The sequence below is a fragment of the Dermacentor andersoni genome, unplaced genomic scaffold (genome assembly GCF_023375885.2).
Source record: "Dermacentor andersoni unplaced genomic scaffold, qqDerAnde1_hic_scaffold ctg00000040.1, whole genome shotgun sequence".
NCBI classification, from domain to species: Eukaryota; Metazoa; Arthropoda; class Arachnida; order Ixodida; family Ixodidae; genus Dermacentor; species Dermacentor andersoni.
Window position 1 is genome coordinate 2928213 of NW_027314753.1, and position 19848 is coordinate 2948060.

The following is a 19848-nucleotide window of genomic DNA, read 5'->3' on the forward strand; positions in this document are numbered from 1 at the left end:
TTAGATGTTAAGTTAGATGTTAGATGTTAGATTAGATTAGATGTTAGGTTAGGTTAGGTTAGGTTAGTTTAGGATTAGATGTTACGTTAGATGTTAGATGTTAGATTAGATTAGATGTTAGGTTAGGTTAGGTTAGGTTAGGTTGGGTTAGGTTAGGTTAGGTTAGGTTAGGTGAGGTGAGGTTAGGTTAGGTTAGGTTAGGTTATGTAAGGTTAGGTTAGGTTAGGTTAGGTTAGGTTAGATGTTAGATGTTAGACTAGATTAGACGTTAGGTTAGGTTAGGTTAGGTTAGGTTGTTAGGTTAGGTAAGGTTAGGTTAGGTTAGGTTAGGTTAGGTTAGGTTAGGTGTTAGATGCTAGATTAGATTAGATGTTAAGTTAGATGTTAGATGTTAGATTAGATTAGATGTTAGGTTAGGTTAGGTTAGGTTAGTTTAGGATTAGATGTTACATTAGATGTTAGATGTTAGATTAGATTAGATGTTAGGTTAGGTTAGGTTAGGTTAGGTTGGGTTAAGTTAGGTTAGGTTAGGTGAGGTGAGGTGAGGTTAGGTTAGGTTGTTAGGTTAGGTTAGGTTAGGTTAGGTTAGGTTAGGTTACGTTACGTTAGGGTAGGTTAGGCTAGGTTAGGTATGGTTAGGTTAGATGTTAGATGTTAGATTATAATAAATGGGAAGTTAGATGTTCGATGTTAGACTAGATTAGACGTTAGGTTAGGTTAGGTTAGGTTGTTAGGTTAGGTTAGGTTAGGTTAGGTTAGGTTAAGTTAGGTCAGGTTAGGTTAGGTTAGGTTAGGTTAGGTTAGGTTAGGTAAGGTTAGGTTAGAATGACATGTTAGGTTAGATCTTAGATGTTAGATTAGATTAGATGTTAGGTTAGGTTAGGTTAGGTTAGGTGAGGTGAGGTTAGGTTAGGTTAGGTTAGGGTATGTTAGGTTTGGTTAGGTTAGGTTAGGTTAGATGTTAGATGTTAGATTATATTAGATGGGAAGTTAGATGTTCGATGTTAGACTAGATTAGGTCAGGTTAGGTTAGGTTAGGTTAGGTTAGGTTAGGTTAGGTTAGGTTAGGTTAGGTTAGTTTAGGCTAGGTTAGGTTAGGTTAGGTTAGGTTAGGTTAGGTTAGGTTAGGTGTTAGATGTTAGATTAGATTAGATGTTAAGTTAGATGTTAGAATAGATTAGATGTTAAATTAGGTTAGGTTAGGTTAGGTTAGTTTAGGATTAGATGTTACGTTAGATGTTAGATGTTAGATTAGATTAGATGTTAGGTTAGGTTAGGTTAGGTTAGGTTGGGTTAAGTTAGGTTAGGTTAGGTTAGGTGAGGTGGGGTTAGGTTAGGTTAGGTTAGGTTATGTTAGGTTAGGTTAGGTTAGGTTAGATGTTAGATGTTAGATTATAATAAATGGGAAGGTAAATGTTCGATGTTAGACTAGATTAGACGTTAGGTTAGGTTAGGTTAGGTTAGGTTGTTAGGTTAGGTTAGCTTAGGTTAGGTTAGGTTAGGTGTTAGATGTTAGATTAGATTAGATGTTAAGTTAGATGTTAGATGTTAGAATAGATTAGATGTTAGGTTAGGTTAGGTTAGGTTAGGTTAGTTTAGGATTAGATGTTACGTTAGATGTTAGATTAGATTAGATGTTAGGTTAGGTTAGGTTAGGTTGGGTTAAGTTAGGTTAGGTTAGGTGAGGTGAGGTTAGGTTAGGTTAGGTTAGGTTAGGTTATATTAGGTTAGGTTAGGTTAGCTTAGGTTAGGTTAGATGTTAGATGTTAGATTATAATAAATGGGAAGTTCGATGTTCGATGTTAGACTAGATTAGACGTTAGGTTAGGTTAGGTTAGGTTAGGTTGTTAGGTTAGGTTAGGTTAGGTTAGGATGAGATGTTAGGCTAGATGTTAGATGTTAGATTAGATTAGATGTTAGGTTAGGTTAGGTTAGGTGAGGTGAGGTTAGGTTAGGTTAGGTTAGGTTAGGTTAGATGTTAGATTATATTAAATGGGAAGTTAGATGTTCGATGTTAGACTAGATTAGACGTTAGGTTAGGTTAGGTTAGGTTGTTAGGTTAGGTTAGGTTAGGTTAGGTTAGGTTAGGTTAGGTTAGGTTAGGTTAGGTGTTAGATGTTAGATTAGATTAGATGTTAAGTTAGATGTTAGATGTTAGATTAGATTAGATGTTAGGTTAGGTTAGGTTAGTTTAGGATTAGATGTTACGTTAGATGTTAGATGTTAGATTAGATTAGAGGTTAGGTTAGGTTAGGTTAGGTTGGGTTAAGTTAGGTTAGGTTAGGTTAGGTGACGTGAGGTTAGGTTAGGTTAGGTTAGGTTAGGTTAGGTTAGGTTATGTTAGGTTAGGTTAGGTTAAGTTAGATGTTAGATGTTAGATTATATTAAATGGGAAGTTAGATGTTCGATGTTAGACTAGATTAGACGTTAGGTTAGGTTAGGTTAGGTTGTTAGGTTAGGTTAGGTTAGGTTAGGTTAGGTTAAGTTAGGTCAGGTTAGGTTAGGTTAGGTTAGGTTAGGTTAGGTTAGGTAAGGTTAGGTTAGGATGAGATGTTAGGTTAGATCTTAGATGTTAGATTAGATTAGATGTTAGGTTAGGTTAGGTTAGGTTAGGTGAGGTGAGGTTAGGTTAGGTTAGGTTAGGGTATGTTAGGTTTGGTTAGGTTAGGTTAGGTTAGATGTTAGATGTTAGATTATATTAGATGGGAAGTTAGATGTTCGATGTTAGACTAGATTAGGTCAGGTTAGGTTAGGTTAGGTTAGGTTAGGTTAGGTTAGGTTAGGTTAGGTTAGGTTAGGTTAGTTTAGGCTAGGTTAGGTTAGGTTAGGTTAGGTTAGGTTAGGTTAGGTGTTAGATGTTAGATTAGATTAGATGTTAAGTTAGATGTTAGAATAGATTAGATGTTAGGTTAGGTTAGGTTAGGTTAGTTTAGGATTAGATGTTACGTTAGATGTTAGATGTTAGATTAGATTAGATGTTAGGTTAGGTTAGGTTAGGTTAGGTTGGGTTAAGTTAGGTTAGGTTAGGTTAGGTGAGGTGGGGTTAGGTTAGGTTAGGTTAGGTTAGGTTAGGTTAGATGTTAGATGTTAGATTATAATAAATGGGAAGTTAAATGTTCGATGTTAGACTAGATTAGACGTTAGGTTAGGTTAGGTTAGGTTAGGTTGTTAGGTTAGGTTAGCTTAGGTTAGGTTAGGTTAGGTGTTAGATGTTAGATTAGATTAGATGTTAAGTTAGATGTTAGATGTTAGAATAGATTAGATGTTAGGTTAGGTTAGGTTAGGTTAGGTTAGTTTAGGATTAGATGTTACGTTAGATGTTAGATTAGATTAGATGTTAGGTTAGGTTAGGTTAGGTTGGGTTAAGTTAGGTTAGGTTAGGTGAGGTGAGGTTAGGTTAGGTTAGGTTAGGTTAGGTTATATTAGGTTAGGTTAGGTTAGCTTAGGTTAGGTTAGATGTTAGATGTTAGATTATAATAAATGGGAAGTTCGATGTTCGATGTTAGACTAGATTAGACGTTAGGTTAGGTTAGGTTAGGTTAGGTTGTTAGGTTAGGTTAGGTTAGGTTAGGATGAGATGTTAGGCTAGATGTTAGATGTTAGATTAGATTAGATGTTAGGTTAGGTTAGGTTAGGTGAGGTGAGGTGAGGTTAGGTTAGGTTAGGTTAGGTTAGATGTTAGATTATATTAAATGGGAAGTTAGATGTTCGATGTTAGACTAGATTAGACGTTAGGTTAGGTTAGGTTAGGTTGTTAGGTTAGGTTAGGTTAGGTTAGGTTAGGGTAGGTTAGGTAAGCCTAGGTTAGTTTAGGTTAGGTTAGGTTAGGTTAGGTTAGGTTAGGTTAGGTTAGGTTAGGTTAGGTGTTAGATGTTAGATTAGATTAGATGTTAAGTTAGATGTTAGATGTTAGATTAGATTAGATGTTAGGTTAGGTTAGGTTAGTTTAGGATTAGATGTTACGTTAGATGTTAGATGTTAGATTAGATTAGATGTTAGGTTAGGTTAGGTTAGGTTAGGTTGGGTTAAGTTAGGTTAGGTTAGGTTAGGTGAGGTGAGGTTAGGTTAGGTTAGGTTAGGTTAGGTTATGTTAGGTTAGGTTAGGTTAGGTTAGATGTTAGATGTTAGATTATATTAAATGGTAAGTTAGATGTTCGATGTTAGACTAGATTAGACGTTAGGTTAGGTTAGGTTAGGTTAGGTTGTTAGGTTAGGTTAGGTTAGGTTAGGTTAGGTTAGGTTAGGTTAGGCTTGGTTAGGTTAGGTTAGGTTAGGTTAGGTTAGGTTAGGTGTTAGATGTTAGATTAGATTAGATGTTAAGTTAGATGTTAGATATTAGAATAGATTAGATGTTAGGTTAGGTTAGGTTAGGTTAGGTTAGGTTAGGTTAGGTTAGGTTAGGTTAGGTTAGGTTAGGTTAGGTTAGGTTAGGTTGGGTTAAGTTAGGTTAGGTTAGGGGAGGTGAGGTTAGGTTAGGTTAGGTTAGGTGAGGTGAGGTTAGGTTAGGTTAGGTTATGTTAGGTTAGGTTAGGTTAGGTTAGATGTTAGATTTTAGATTATATTAAAAGGGAAGTTAGATGTTCGATGTTAGACTAGATTAGACGTTAGGTTAGGTTAGGTTAGGTTAGGTTGTTAGGTTAGGTTAGGTTAGGTTAGGTTAGGTTAGGTTACGTTACGTTAGGGTAGGTTAGGCTAGGTTAGGTTAGGTTAGGTTAGATGTTAGATGTTAGATTATAATAAATGGGAAGTTAGATGTTCGATGTTAGACTAGATTAGACGTTAGGTTAGGTTAGGTTAGGTTAGGTTGTTAGGTTAGGTTAGGTTAGGTTAGGTTAGGTTAGGTTAGGATGAGATGTTAGGTTAGATGTTAGATGTTAGATTAGATTAGATGTTAGGTTAGGTTAGGTGAGGTGAGGTTAGGTTAGGTTAGGTTAGGGTATGTTAGGTTAGGTTAGGTTAGGTTAGGTTAGGTTAGATGTTAGATGTTAGATTATATTAGATGGGAAGTTAGATGTTCGATGTTAGACTAGATTAGACATTAGGTTAGGTTAGGTTAGGTTAGGTTAGGTTAGGTTAGGTTATGTTAGGTTAGGTTAGGTTAGCTTAGGTTAGTTTAGTTTAGGTTAGGTTAGGTTAGGTTAGGTTAGGTTAGGTTAGGTTATGTTAAGTTAGGTTAGGTTAGGTTAGGTTAGGTTAGGTTAGGTTAGGTTAGGTAAGGTTAGGTTAGGTTAGGTGTTAGATGTTAGATTAGATTAGATGTTAAGTTAGATGTTAGATGTTAGATTAGATTAGATGTTAGGTTAGGTTAGGTTAGGTTAGTTTAGGATTAGATGTTACGTTAGATGTTAGATGTTAGATTAGATTAGATGTTAGGTTAGGTTAGGTTAGGTTGGGTTAGGTTAGGTTAGGTTAGGTTAGGTGAGGTGAGGTTAGGTTAGGTTGGGTTAGGTTATGTTAGGTTAGGTTAGGTTAGGTTAGGTTAGGTTAGATGTTAGATTATATTAAATGGGAAGTTAGATGTTCGATGTTAGACTAGATTAGACGTTAGGTTAGGTTAGGTTAGGTTAGGTTGTTAGGTTAGGTTAGGTTAGGTTAGGTTAGGTTAGGTTGTTAGGTTAGGTTAGGTTAGGTTAGTTTAGGTTAGGTTAGGTTAGGTTAGGTTAGGTTAGGTTAGGTTAGGCTAGGTTAGGTTAGGTTAGGTTAGGTTAGGTTAGGTTAGGTGTTAGATGTTAGATTAGATTAGATGTTAAGTTAGATGTTAGATGTTAGATTAGATTAGATGGTAGGTTAGGTTAGGTTAGGATTATATGTTAGGTTAGATGTTAGATGTTAGATTAGATTAGATGTTAGGTTAGGTTAGGTTAGGTGAGGTGAGGTGAGGTTAGGTTAGGTTAGGTTAGGTTAGGTTATGTTAGGTTAGGTTAGGTTAGGTTAGGTTAGATGTTAGATGTTAGATTATATTAGATGGGAAGTTAGATGTTCGATGTTAGACTAGATTAGACGTTAGGTTAGGTTAGGTTAGGTTGTTAGGTTAGGTGAGGTTAGGTTAGGTTAGGTTAGGTTTGGTTTGGTTAGGTTAGGTTAGGTTAGGTTAGGTTAGGTTAGGTTAGGTTAGGTTAGGGTAGGTTAGGTTAGGTTAGGTTAGGTTAGGTTAGGTTAGGCTAGGTTAGGTTAGGTTAGGTTAGGTTAGGTTAGGTGTTAGATGTTAGATTAGATTAGATGTTAAGTTAGATGTTAGATGTTAGATTAGATTAGATGTTAGGTTAAGTTAGGTTAGGTTAGGTTAGTTTAGGATTAGATGTTACGTTAGATGTTAGATGTTAGATTAGATTAGATGTTAGGTTAGGTTAGGTTAGGTTAGGTTGGGTTAGGTTAGGTTAGGTTAGGTTAGGTGAGGTGAGGTTAGGTTAGGTTAGGTTAGATTAGGTTATGTAAGGTTAGGTTAGGTTAGGTTAGGTTAGGTTAGGTTAGATGTTAGATGTTAGACTAGATTAGACGTTAGGTTAGGTTAGGTTAGGTTAGGTTGTTAGGTTAGGTAAGGTTAGGTTAGGTTAGGTTAGGTTAGGATAGGTTAGGTTAGGTTAGGTTAGGTGTTAGATGCTAGATTAGATTAGATGTTAAGTTAGATGTTAGATGTTAGATTAGATTAGATGTTAGGTTAGGTTAGGTTAGGTTAGTTTAGGATTAGATGTTACATTAGATGTTAGATGTTAGATTAGATTAGATGTTAGGTTAGGTTAGGTTAGGTTAGGTTGGGTTAAGTTAGGTTAGGTTAGGTGAGGTGAGGTGAGGTGAGGTTAGGTTAGGTTAGGTTATGTTAGGTTAGGTTAGGTTAGGTTAGGTTAGGTTAGGTTAGGTTAGGTTAGGTTAGGTTAGGATTAGATGTTAGATGTTAGATTAGATTAGATGTTAGGTTAGGTTAGGTTAGGTTAGGTGAGGTGAGGTTAGGTTAGGTTAGGTTAGGTTATGTTAGGTTAGGTTAGGTTAGGTTAGGTTAGGTTAGGTTAGATGTTAGATGTTAGATTATATTAGATGGGAAGTTAGATGTTCGATGTTAGACTAGATTAGACGTTAGGTTAGGTTAGGTTAGGTTAGGTTAGGTTAGGTTAGGTTAGGTTAGGTTAGGTTAGGTTAGGTTACGTTAGGTTAGGTTAGGTTAGGTTAGGTTAAGTTAGAATAGGTTAGGTTAGGTTAGGTTAAATTAGGTTAGGTTAGGTTAGGTTAGGTTAGGTTAGGTTAAGTTAGGTTAGGTTAGGTGAGGTTTGGTTAGGTTAGGTTAGGTTAGGTTAGGTTAGGTGTTAGATGTTAGATTAGATTAGATGTTAAGTTAGATGTTAGATGTTAGAATAGATTAGATGTTAGGTTAGGTTAGGTTAGGTTAGTTTAGGATTAGATGTTACGTTAGATGTTAGATGTTAGATTAGATTAGATGTTAGGTTAGGTTAGGTTAGGTTGGGTTAAGTTAGGTTAGGTTAGGTGAGGTTGGGTTAGGTTAGGTTAGGTTATGTTAGGTTAGGTTAGGTTAGGTTAGGTTAAGTTAGATGTTAGATGTTAGATTATATTAAATGGGAAGTTAGATGTTCGATGTTAGACTAGTTTAGACGTTAGGTTAGGTTAGGTTAGGTTGTTAGGTTAGGTTAGGTTAGGTTAGGTTAGGTTAAGTTAGGTCAGGTTAGGTTAGGTTAGGTTAGGTTAGGTTAGGTTAGGTTAGGTTAGGTTAGGTTAGGTTAGGTTAGGTTAGGTTAGGTTAGGTTAGGTGAGGTGAGGTTAGGTTAGGTTAGGTTAGGTTATGTTAGGTTAGGTTAGGTTAGGTTAGGTTAGGTTAGATGTTAGATTATATTAAATGGGAAGTTAGATGTTCGATGTTAGACTAGATTAGACGTTAGGTTAGGTTAGGTTAGGTTAGGTTGTTAGGTTAGGTTAGGTTAGGTTAGGTTGTTAGGTTAGGTTAGGTTAGGTTAGGTTAGGTTAGGTTAGGTTAGGTTAGGTTAGGTTAGGTTAGGTTAGGCTAGGCTAGGTTAGGTTAGGTTAGGTTAGGTGTTAGATGTTAGATTAGATTAGATGTTAAGTTAGATGTTAGATGTTAGATTAGATTAGATGGTAGGTTAGGTTAGGTTAGGTTAGGTTAGGATTATATGTTAGGTTAGATGTTAGATTAGATTAGATGTTAGGTTAGGTTAGGTTAGGTGAGGTGAGGTTAGGTTAGGTTAGGTTAGGTTAGGTTAGATGTTAGATGTTAGATTATATTAGATGGGAAGTTAGATGTTCGATGTTAGACTAGATTAGACGTTAGGTTAGGTTAGGTTAGGTTGTTAGGTTAGGTGAGGTTAGGTTAGGTTAGGTTAGGTTTGGTTAGGTTAGGTTAGGTTAGGTTAGGTTAGGTTAGGTTAGGTTAGGTTAGGTTAGGTTAGGGTAGGTTAGGTTAGGTTAGGTTAGGTTAGGTTAGGTTAGGTTAGGCTAGGTTAGGTTAGGTTAGGTTAGGTTAGGTGTTAGATGTTAGATTAGATTAGATGTTAAGTTAGATGTTAGATGTTAGATTAGATTAGATGTTAGGTTAGGTTAGGTTAGGTTAGTTTAGGATTAGATGTTACGTTAGATGTTAGATGTTAGATTAGATTAGATGTTAGGTTAGGTTAGGTTAGGTTAGGTTGGGTTAGGTTAGGTTAGGTTAGGTTAGGTGAGGTGAGGTTAGGTTAGGTTAGGTTAGGTTATGTAAGGTTAGGTTAGGTTAGGTTAGGTTAGGTTAGATGTTAGATGTTAGACTAGATTAGACGTTAGGTTAGGTTAGGTTAGGTTAGGTTGTTAGGTTAGGTAAGGTTAGGTTAGGTTAGGTTAGGTTAGGTTAGGTGTTAGATGCTAGATTAGATTAGATGTTAAGTTAGATGTTAGATGTTAGATTAGATTAGATGTTAGGTTAGGTTAGGTTAGGTTAGTTTAGGATTAGATGTTACATTAGATGTTAGATGTTAGATTAGATTAGATGTTAGGTTAGGTTAGGTTAGGTTAGGTTGGGTTAAGTTAGGTTAGGTTAGGTGAGGTGAGGTGAGGTGAGGTTAGGTTAGGTTAGGTTATGTTAGGTTAGGTTAGGTTAGGTTAGGTTAGGTTAGGTTAGGTTAGGATTAGATGTTAGGTTAGATGTTAGATGTTAGATTAGATTAGATGTTAGGTTAGGTTAGGTTAGGTTAGGTGAGGTGAGGTTAGGTTAGGTTAGGTTATGTTAGGTTAGGTTAGGTTAGGTTAGGTTAGGTTAGGTTAGATGTTAGATGTAAGATTATATTAGATGGGAAGTTAGATGTTCGATGTTAGACTAGATTAGACGTTAGGTTAGGTTAGGTTAGGTTAGGTTAGGTTAGGGTTGGTTAGGTTAGGTTAGGTTAGGTTAGGTTAGGTTAGGTTAGGTTAGGTTACGTTAGGTTAGGTTAGGTTAGGTTAGGTTAGGTTAGAATAGGTTAGGTTAGGTTAGGTTAAATTAGGTTAGGTTAGGTTAGGTTAGGTTAGGTTAGGTTAGGTTAAGTTAGGTTAGGTTAGGTGAGGTTTGGTTAGGTTAGGTTAGGTTAGGTTAGGTTAGGTTAGGTTAGGTGTTAGATGTTAGATTAGATTAGATGTTAAGTTAGATGTTAGATGTTAGAATAGATTAGATGTTAGGTTAGGTTAGGTTAGGTTAGTTTAGGATTAGATGTTACGTTAGATGTTAGATGTTAGATTAGATTAGATGTTAGGTTAGGTTAGGTTAGGTTGGGTTAAGTTAGGTTAGGTTAGGTGAGGTTAGGTTAGGTTAGGTTAGGTTATGTTAGGTTAGGTTAGGTTAAGTTAGGTTAAGTTAGATGTTAGATGTTAGATTATATTAAATGGGAAGTTACATGTTCGATGTTAGACTAGTTTAGACGTTAGGTTAGGTTAGGTTGTTAGGTTAGGTTAGGTTAGGTTAGGTTAAGTTAGGTCAGGTTAGGTTAGGTTAGGTTAGGTTAGGTAAGGTTAGGTTAGGATGAGATGTTAGGTTAGATCTTAGATGTTAGATTAGATTAGATGTTAGGTTAGGTTAGGTTAGGTTAGGTGAGGTGAGGTTAGGTTAGGTTAGGTTAGGGTATGTTAGGTTTGGTTAGGTTAGGTTAGGTTAGATGTTAGATGTTAGATTATATTAGATGGGAAGTTAGATGTTCGATGTTAGACTAGATTACACGTTAGGTTAGGTTAGGTTAGGTAAGGTTAGGTCAGGTTAGGTTAGGTTAGGTTAGGTTAGGTTAGGTTAGGTTAGTTTAGGCTAGGTTAGGTTAGGTTAGGTTAGGTTAGGTTAGGTTAGGTGTTAGATGTTAGATTAGATTAGATGTTAAGTTAGATGTTAGAATAGATTAGATGTTAGGTTAGGTTAGGTTAGGTTAGTTTAGGATTATATGTTACGTTAGATGTTAGATGTTAGATTAGATTAGATGTTAGGTTAGGTTAGGTTAGGTTGGGTTAAGTTAGGTTAGGTTAGGTTAGGTGAGGTGGGGTTAGGTTAGGTTAGGTTAGGTTAGGTTATGTTAGGTTAGGTTAGGTTAGGTTAGATGTTAGATGTTAGATTATAATAAATGGGAAGTTAGATGTTCGATGTTAGACTAGATTAGACGTTAGGTTAGGTTAGGTTGTTAGGTTAGGTTAGGTTAGGTTAGGTTAGGTTAGGATGATATGTTAGGTTAGATGTTAGATGTTAGATTAGATTAGATCTTAGGTTAGGTTAGGTGAGGTGAGGTTAGGTTAGGTTAGGTTAGGTTAGGGTATGTTAGGTTAGGTTAGGTTAGGTTAGGTTAGATGTTAGATGTTAGATTATATTAGATTGGAAGTTAGATGTTCGATGTTAGACTAGATTAGACGTTAGGTTAGGTTAGGTTAGGTTAGGTTAGCTTAGGTTAGTTTAGGTTAGGTTAGGTTAGGTTAGGTTAGGTTAGGTTAGGTTAGGTTAAGTTAGGTTAGGTTAGGTTAGGTTAGGTTAGGTTAGGTTAGGTTAGGTTAGGTTAGGTTAGGCTAGGCTAGGCTAGGCTAGGTTAGGTTAGGTTAGGTTAGGTTAGGTTAGGTTAGGGTAGGCTAGGCTAGGCTAGGCTAGGCTAGGCAAGGCTAGGCTAGGCTAGGTTAGGTTAGGTTAGGTTAGGTTAGGTTAGGTTAGGTTAGGTTAGGTTAGGTTAGATTAGGTTAGGTTCGGTTAGGTTAGGTTAGGTTAGGTTAGGTTAGGTTAGGTTAGGTTTGGTTAGGTTAGGTTTGGTTAGGTTTGGTTAGGTTAGGATAGGTTAGGTTAGGTTAGGTTAGGTTAGGTTAGGTGTTAGATGTTAGATTAGATTAGATGTTAAGTTAGATGTTAGATGTTAGAATAGATTAGATGTTAGGTTAGGTTAGGTTAGGTTAGTTTAGGATTAGATGTTACGTTAGATGTTAGATGTTAGATTAGATTAGATGTTAGGTTAGGTTAGGTTAGGTTAGGTTGGGTTAAGTTAGGTTAGGTAATGTTAGGTGAGGTGAGGTTAGGTTAGGTTAGGTTAGGTTATGTTAGGTTAGGTTAGGTTAGGTTAGGTTAGATATTAGATTATATTAAATGGGAAGTTAGATGTTAGATGTTAGATTATATTAAATGGGAAGTTAGATGTTCGATGTTAGACTAGTTTAGACGTTAGGTTAGGTTGTTAGGTTAGGTTAGGTTAGCTTAGGTTAGGTTAGGTTAAGTTAGGTCAGGTTAGGTTAGGTTAGGTTAGGTTAGGTAAGGTTAGGTTAGGATGAGATGTTAGGTTAGATCTTAGATGTTAGATTAGATTCATCTAATCTAATTAGAATTAATCTAATTAGATTAATCTAATTAGAACATCTAAGGCGTCAGGCAGGGAGATACGATCTCTCCAATGCTATTCACAGCGTGTTTACAGGAGGTATTCAGAGACCTGGATTGGGAAGAATTGGGGATAAGAGTAAATGGAGAATACCTTAGTAACTTGCGCTTCGCTGATGATATTGCCTTGCTTAGTAACTCAGGGGACCAACTGCAATGCATGCTCACTGATCTGGAGAGGCAGAGCAGAAGGGTGGGACTAAAAATGAATCTGCAGAAAACTAAAGTAATGTTTAACAGTCTCGGAAGGGAACAGCAGTTTACGATAGGTAGCGAGGCACTGGAAGTGGTAAGAGAATACATCTACTTAGGACAGGTAGTGACTGCTGATCCAGATCATGAGAGTGAAATAATCAGAAGAATAAGAATGGGCTGGGGTGCGTTTGGCAGGCATTCGCAGATCATGAACAGCAGGTTGCCATTATCCCTCAAGAGAAAAGTGTATAACAGCTGTGTCTTACCAGTACTCACGTACGGGGCAGAAACCTGGAGGCTTACGAAAAGGGTTCTACTTAAATTGAGGACGACGCAACGAGCTATGGAAAGAAGAATGATAGGTGTAACGTTAAGGGATAAGAAAAGAGCAGATTGGGTGAGGGAACAAACGCGCGTTAATGACATCTTAGTTGAAATCAAGAAAAAGAAATGGGCATGGGCAGGACATGTAATGAGGAGGGAAGATAACCGATGGTCATTAAGGGTTACGGACTGGATTCCGAGGGAAGGGAAGCGTAGCAGGGGGCGACAGAAAGTCAGGTGGGCAGATGAGATAAGGAAGTTTGGAGGGTCAACATGGCCACAATTAGTACATGACCGGGGTAGTTGGAGAAGTATGGGAGAGGCCTTTGCCCTGCAGTGGGCGTAATCAGGCTGATGATGATGATGATGATGAGACGTTAGGTTAGGTTAGGTTAGGTTGTTAGGTTAGGTTAGGTTAGGTTAGGTTAGGTTAGGTTACGTTACGTTAGGGTAGGTTAGGCTAGGTTAGGTTAGGTTAGGTTAGATGTTAGATGTTAGATTATAATAAATGGGAAGTTAGATGTTCGATGTTAGACTAGATTAGACGTTAGGTTAGGTTAGGTTAGGTTAGGTTAGGTTAGGTTGTTAGGTTAGGTTAGGTTAGGTTAGGTTAGGTTAGGTTAGGATGAGATGTTAGGTTAGATGTTAGATGTTAGATTAGATTAGATGTTAGGTTAGGTTAGGTGAGGTGAGGTTAGGTTAGGTTAGGTTAGGGTATGTTAGGTTAGGTTAGGTCAGGTTAGGTTAGGTTAGATGTTAGATGTTAGATTATATTAGATGGGAAGTTAGATGTTCGATGTTAGACTAGATTAGACGTTAGGTTAGGTTAGGTTAGGTTAGGTTAGGTTATGTTAGGTTAGGTTAGGTTAGCTTAGGTTAGTTTAGGTTAGGTTAGGTTAGGTTAGGTTAGGTTAGGTTAGGTTAGGTTATGTTAAGTTAGGTTAGGTTAGGTTAGGTTAGGTTAGGTTAGGTTAGGTTAGGTTAGGTTAGGTAAGGTTAGGTTAGGTTAGGTTAGGTGTTACATGTTAGATTAGATTAGATGTTAAGTTAGATGTTAGATGTTAGATTAGATTAGATGTTAGGTTAGGTTAGTTTAGGATTAGATGTTACGTTAGATGTTAGATGTTAGGTTAGATTAGATGTTAGGTTAGGTTAGGTTAGGTTAGGTTGGGTTAAGTTAGGTTAGGTTAGGTTAGGTGAGGTGAGGTTAGGTTAGGTTAGGTTAGGTTATGTTAGGTTAGGTTAGGTTAGGTTAGATGTTAGATGTTAGATTATATTAGATGGGAAGTTAGATGTTCGATGTTAGACTAGATTAGAGGTTAGGTTAGGTTAGGTTAGGTTGTTAGGTTAGGTTAGGTTAGGTTAGGTTTGGTTAGGTTAGGTTAGGTTAGGTTAGGTTAGGTTAGGTTAGGTTAGGTTAGGATAGGTTAGGTTAGGTTAGGTTAGGTTAGGTTAGGTTAGGTTAGGTTAGGTTAGGCTAGGTTAGGTTAGGTTAGGTTAGGTTAGGTTAGGTTAGGTGTTAGATGTTAGATTAGATTAGATGTTAAGTTAGATGTTAGATGTTAGATTAGATTAGATGTTAGGTTAGGTTAGGTTAGGTTAGTTTAGGATTAGATGTTACGTTAGATGTTAGATGTTAGATTAGAATAGATGTTAGGTTAGGTTAGGTTAGGTTAGGTTGGGTTAGGTTAGGTTAGGTTAGGTTAGGTGAGGTGAGGTTAGGTTAGGTTAGGTTAGGTTATGTTAGGTTAGGTTAGGTTAGGTTAGGTTAGGTTAGATGTTAGATTATATTAAATGGGAAGTTAGATGTTCGATGTTAGACTAGATTAGACGTTAGGTTAGGTTAGGTTAGGTTAGGTTGTTAGGTTAGGTTAGCTTAGGTTAGGTTAGGTTAGGTGTTAGATGTTAGATTAGATTAGATGTTAAGTTAGATGTTAGATGTTAGAATAGATTAGATGTTAGGTTAGGTTAGGTTAGGTTAGGTTAGTTTAGGATTAGATGTTACGTTAGATGTTAGATTAGATTAGATGTTAGGTTAGGTTAGGTTAGGTTGGGTTAAGTTAGGTTAGGTTAGGTGAGGTGAGGTTAGGTTAGGTTAGGTTAGGTTATATTAGGTTAGGTTAGGTTAGCTTAGGTTAGGTTAGATGTTAGATGTTAGATTATAATAAATGGGAAGTTCGATGTTCGATGTTAGACTAGATTAGACGTTAGGTTAGGTTAGGTTAGGTTAGGTTGTTAGGTTAGGTTAGGTTAGGTTAGGATGAGATGTTAGGCTAGATGTTAGATGTTAGATTAGATTAGATGTTAGGTTAGGTTAGGTTAGGTGAGGTGAGGTGAGGTTAGGTTAGGTTAGGTTAGGTTAGGTTAGATGTTAGATTATATTAAATGGGAAGTTAGATGTTCGATGTTAGACTAGATTAGACGTTAGGTTAGGTTAGGTTAGGTTGTTAGGTTAGGTTAGGTTAGGCTAGGTTAGGTTAGGGTAGGTTAGGTAAGCTTAGGTTAGTTTAGGTTAGGTTAGGTTAGGTTAGGTTAGGTTAGGTTAGGTTAGGTGTTAGATGTTACATTAGATTAGATGTTAAGTTAGATGTTAGATGTTAGATTAGATTAGATGTTAGGTTAGGTTAGGTTAGTTTAGGATTAGATGTTACGTTAGATGTTCGATGTTAGACTAGATTAGACGTTAGGTTAGGTTAGGTTAGGTTAGGTTAGGTTAGGTTAGGTTAGGTTAGGTTAGCTTAGGTTAGTTTAGGTTAGGTTAGGTTAGGTTTGGTTAGGTTAGGTTAGGTTAGGTTAGGTAACGTTAGGTTAGGTTAGGTTAGGTTAGGTTAGGTTAGGTTAGGTGTTAGATGTTAGATTAGATTAGATGTTAAGTTAGATGTTAGATGTTAGATTAGATTAGATGTTAGGTTAGGTTAGGTTAGTTTAGGATTAGATGTTACGTTAGATGTTAGATTAGATTAGATGTTAGGTTAGGTTAGGTTAGGTTAGGTTGGGTTAAGTTAGGTTAGGTTAGGTTAGGTGAGGTGGGGTTAGGTTAGGTTAGGTTAGGTTAGGTTATGTTAGGTTAGGTTAGGTTAGGTTAGATGTTAGATGTTAGATTATAATAAATGGGAAGTTAGATGTTTGATGTTAGACTAGATTAGACGTTAGGTTAGGTTAGGTTAGGTTAGGTTGTTAGGTTAGGTTAGGATGAGATGTTAGGCTAGATGTTAGATGTTAGATTAGATTAGATGTTAGGTTAGGTTAGGTTAGGTGAGGTGAGGTGAGGTTAGGTTAGGTTAGGTTAGGTTAGGTTAGATGTTAGATTATATTAAATGGGAAGTTAGATGTTCGATGTTAGACTAGATTAGACGTTAGGTTAGGTTAGGTTAGGTTAGGTTAGGCTAGGTTAGGTTAGGGTAGGTTAGGTAAGCTTAGGTTAGTTTAGGTTAGGTTAGGTTAGGTTAGGTTAGGTTAGGTGTTAGATGTTACATTAGATTAGACGTTAAGTTAGATGTTAGATGTTAGATTAGATTAGATGTTAGGTTAGGTTAGGTTAGTTTAGGATTAGATGTTACGTTAGATGTTCGATGTTAGACTAGATTAGACGTTAGGTTAGGTTAGGTTAGGTTAGGTTAGGTTAGGTTGTTAGGTTAGGTTAGGTTAGGTTAGGTTAGGTTACGTTACGTTAGGGTAGGTTAGGCTAGGTTAGGTTAGGTTAGGTTAGGTTACGTTACGTTAGGGTAGGTTAGGCTAGGTTAGGTTAGGTTAGGTTAGATGTTAGATGTTAGATTATAATAAATGGGAAGTTAGATGTTCGATGTTAGACTAGATTAGACGTTAGGTTAGGTTAGGTTAGGTTAGGTTAGGTTAGGTTAGGTTGGGTTAGGTTAGGTTAGGTGAGGTTAGGTTAGGTTAGGTTAGGTTATGTTAGGTTAGGTTAGGTTAGGTTAGGTTAAGTTAGATGTTAGATGTTAGATTATATTAAATGGGAAGTTAGATGTTCGATGTTAGACTAGATTAGACGTTAGGTTAGGTTAGGTTAGGTTGTTAGGTTAGGTTAGGTTAGGTTAGGTTAGGTTAAGTTAGGTCAGGTTAGGTTAGGTTAGGTTAGGTTAGGTTAGGTTAGGTAAGGTTAGGTTAGGATGAGATGTTAGGTTAGATCTTAGATGTTAGATTAGATTAGATGTTATGTTAGGTTAGGTTAGGTTAGGTGAGGTGAGGTTAGGTTAGGTTAGGTTAGGGTATGTTAGGTTTGGTTAGGTTAGGTTAGGTTAGATGTTAGATGTTAGATTATATTAGATGGGAAGTTAGATGTTCGATGTTAGACTAGATTAGACGTTAGGTTAGGTTAGGTTAGGTAAGGTTAGGTCAGGTTAGGTTAGGTTAGGTTAGGTTAGGTTAGGTTAGGTTAGGTTAGGTTAGTTTAGGCTAGGTTAGGTTAGGTTAGGTTAGGTTAGGTTAGGTTAGGTGTTAGATGTTAGATTAGATTAGATGTTAGGTTAGATGTTAGAATAGATTAGATGTTAGGTTAGGTTAGGTTAGGTTAGTTTAGGATTAGATGTTACGTTAGATGTTAGATGTTAGATTAGATTAGATGTTAGGTTAGGTTAGGTTAGGTGAGGTGGGGTTAGGTTAGGTTAGGTTAGGTTATGTTAGGTTAGGTTAGGTTAGGTTAGATGTTAGATGTTAGATTATAATAAATGGGAAGTTAGATGTTCGATGTTAGACTAGATTAGACGTTAGGTTAGGTTAGGTTAGGTTGTTAGGTTAGGTTAGGTGTTAGATGTTAGATTAGATTAGATGTTAGGTTAGGTTAGGTTAGGTGAGGTGAGGTTAGGTTAGGTTAGGTTAGGTTAGGTTAGATGTTAGATTATATTAAATGGGAAGTTAGATGTTCGATGTTAGACTAGATTAGACGTTAGGTTAGGTTAGGTTAGGTTGTTAGGTTAGGTTAGGTTAGGTTAGGTTAGGTTAGGGTAGGTTAGGTAAGCTTAGGTTAGTTTAGGTTAGGTTAGGTTAGGTTAGGTTAGGTTAGGTGTTAGATGTTACATTAGATTAGATGTTAAGTTAGATGTTAGATGTTAGATTAGATTAGATGTTAGGTTAGGTTAGGTTAGTTTAGGATTAGATGTTACGTTAGATGTTAGATGTTAGATTAGATTAGATGTTAGGTTAGGTTAGGTTAGGTTAGGTTGGGTTAAGTTAGGTTAGGTTAGGTTAGGTGAGGTGAGGTTAGGTTAGGTTAGGTTAGGTTATATTAGGTTAGGTTAGGTTAGGTTAGATGTTAGATGTTAGATTATATTAAATGGGAAGTTAGATGTTCGATGTTAGACTAGATTAGACGTTAGGTTAGGTTAGGTTAGGTTAGGTTAGGTTAGGTTAGGTTAGGCTTGGTTAGGTTAGGTTAGGTTAGGTTAGGTTAGGTTAGGTTAGGTTAGGTGTTAGATGTTAGATTAGATTAGATGTTAAGTTAGATGTTAGATATTAGAATAGATTAGATGTTAGGTTAGGTTAGGTTAGTTTAGGATTAGATGTTACGTTAGATGTTAGATGTTAGATTAGATTAGATGTTAGGTTAGGTTAGGTTAGGTTAGGTTGGGTTAAGTTAGGTTAGGTTAGGGGAGGTGAGGTTAGGTTAGGTTAGGTTAGGTGAGGTGAGGTTAGGTTAGGTTAGGTTAGGTAATGTTAGGTTAGGTTAGGTTAGGTTAGGTTAGATGTTAGATTTTAGATTATATTAAATGGGAAGTTAGATGTTCGATGTTAGACTAGATTAGACGTTAGGTTAGGTTAGGTTAGGTTAGGTTGTTAGGTTAGGTTAGGTTAGGTTAGGTTAGGTTAGGTTACGTTACGTTAGGGTAGGTTAGGCTAGGTTAGGTTAGGTTAGGTTAGATGTTAGATGTTAGATTATAATAAATGGGAAGTTAGATGTTCGATGTTAGACTAGATTAGACGTTAGGTTAGGTTAGGTTAGGTTAGGTTAGGTTAGGTTGTTAGGTTAGGTTAGGTTAGGTTAGGTTAGGTTAGGTTAGGATGAGATGTTAGGTTAGATGTTAGATGTTAGATTAGATTAGATGTTAGGTTAGGTTAGGTGAGGTGAGGTTAGGTTAGGTTAGGTTAGGGTATGTTAGGTTAGGTTAGGTCAGGTTAGGTTAGGTTAGATGTTAGATGTTAGATTATATTAGATGGGAAGTTAGATGTTCGATGTTAGACTAGATTAGACGTTAGGTTAGGTTAGGTTAGGTTAGGTTAGGTTATGTTAGGTTAGGTTAGGTTAGCTTAGGTTAGTTTAGGTTAGGTTAGGTTAGGTTAGGTTAGGTTAGGTTAGGTTAGGTTATGTTAAGTTAGGTTAGGTTAGGTTAGGTTAGGTTAGGTTAGGTTAGGTTAGGTTAGGTTAGGTAAGGTTAGGTTAGGTTAGGTTAGGTGTTACATGTTAGATTAGATTAGATGTTAAGTTAGATGTTAGATGTTAGATTAGATTAGATGTTAGGTTAGGTTAGTTTAGGATTAGATGTTACGTTAGATGTTAGATGTTAGGTTAGATTAGATGTTAGGTTAGGTTAGGTTAGGTTAGGTTGGGTTAAGTTAGGTTAGGTTAGGTTAGGTGAGGTGAGGTTAGGTTAGGTTAGGTTAGGTTATGTTAGGTTAGGTTAGGTTAGGTTAGATGTTAGATGTTAGATTATATTAGATGGGAAGTTAGATGTTCGATGTTAGACTAGATTAGAGGTTAGGTTAGGTTAGGTTAGGTTGTTAGGTTAGGTTAGGTTAGGTTAGGTTTGGTTAGGTTAGGTTAGGTTAGGTTAGGTTAGGTTAGGTTAGGTTAGGTTAGGATAGGTTAGGTTAGGTTAGGTTAGGTTAGGTTAGGTTAGGTTAGGTTAGGTTAGGCTAGGTTAGGTTAGGTTAGGTTAGGTTAGGTTAGGTTAGGTGTTAGATGTTAGATTAGATTAGATGTTAAGTTAGATGTTAGATGTTAGATTAGATTAGATGTTAGGTTAGGTTAGGTTAGGTTAGTTTAGGATTAGATGTTACGTTAGATGTTAGATGTTAGATTAGAATAGATGTTAGGTTAGGTTAGGTTAGGTTAGGTTGGGTTAGGTTAGGTTAGGTTAGGTTAGGTGAGGTGAGGTTAGGTTAGGTTAGGTTAGGTTATGTTAGGTTAGGTTAGGTTAGGTTAGGTTAGGTTAGATGTTAGATTATATTAAATGGGAAGTTAGATGTTCGATGTTAGACTAGATTAGACGTTAGGTTAGGTTAGGTTAGGTTAGGTTGTTAGGTTAGGTTAGCTTAGGTTAGGTTAGGTTAGGTGTTAGATGTTAGATTAGATTAGATGTTAAGTTAGATGTTAGATGTTAGAATAGATTAGATGTTAGGTTAGGTTAGGTTAGGTTAGGTTAGTTTAGGATTAGATGTTACGTTAGATGTTAGATTAGATTAGATGTTAGGTTAGGTTAGGTTAGGTTGGGTTAAGTTAGGTTAGGTTAGGTGAGGTGAGGTTA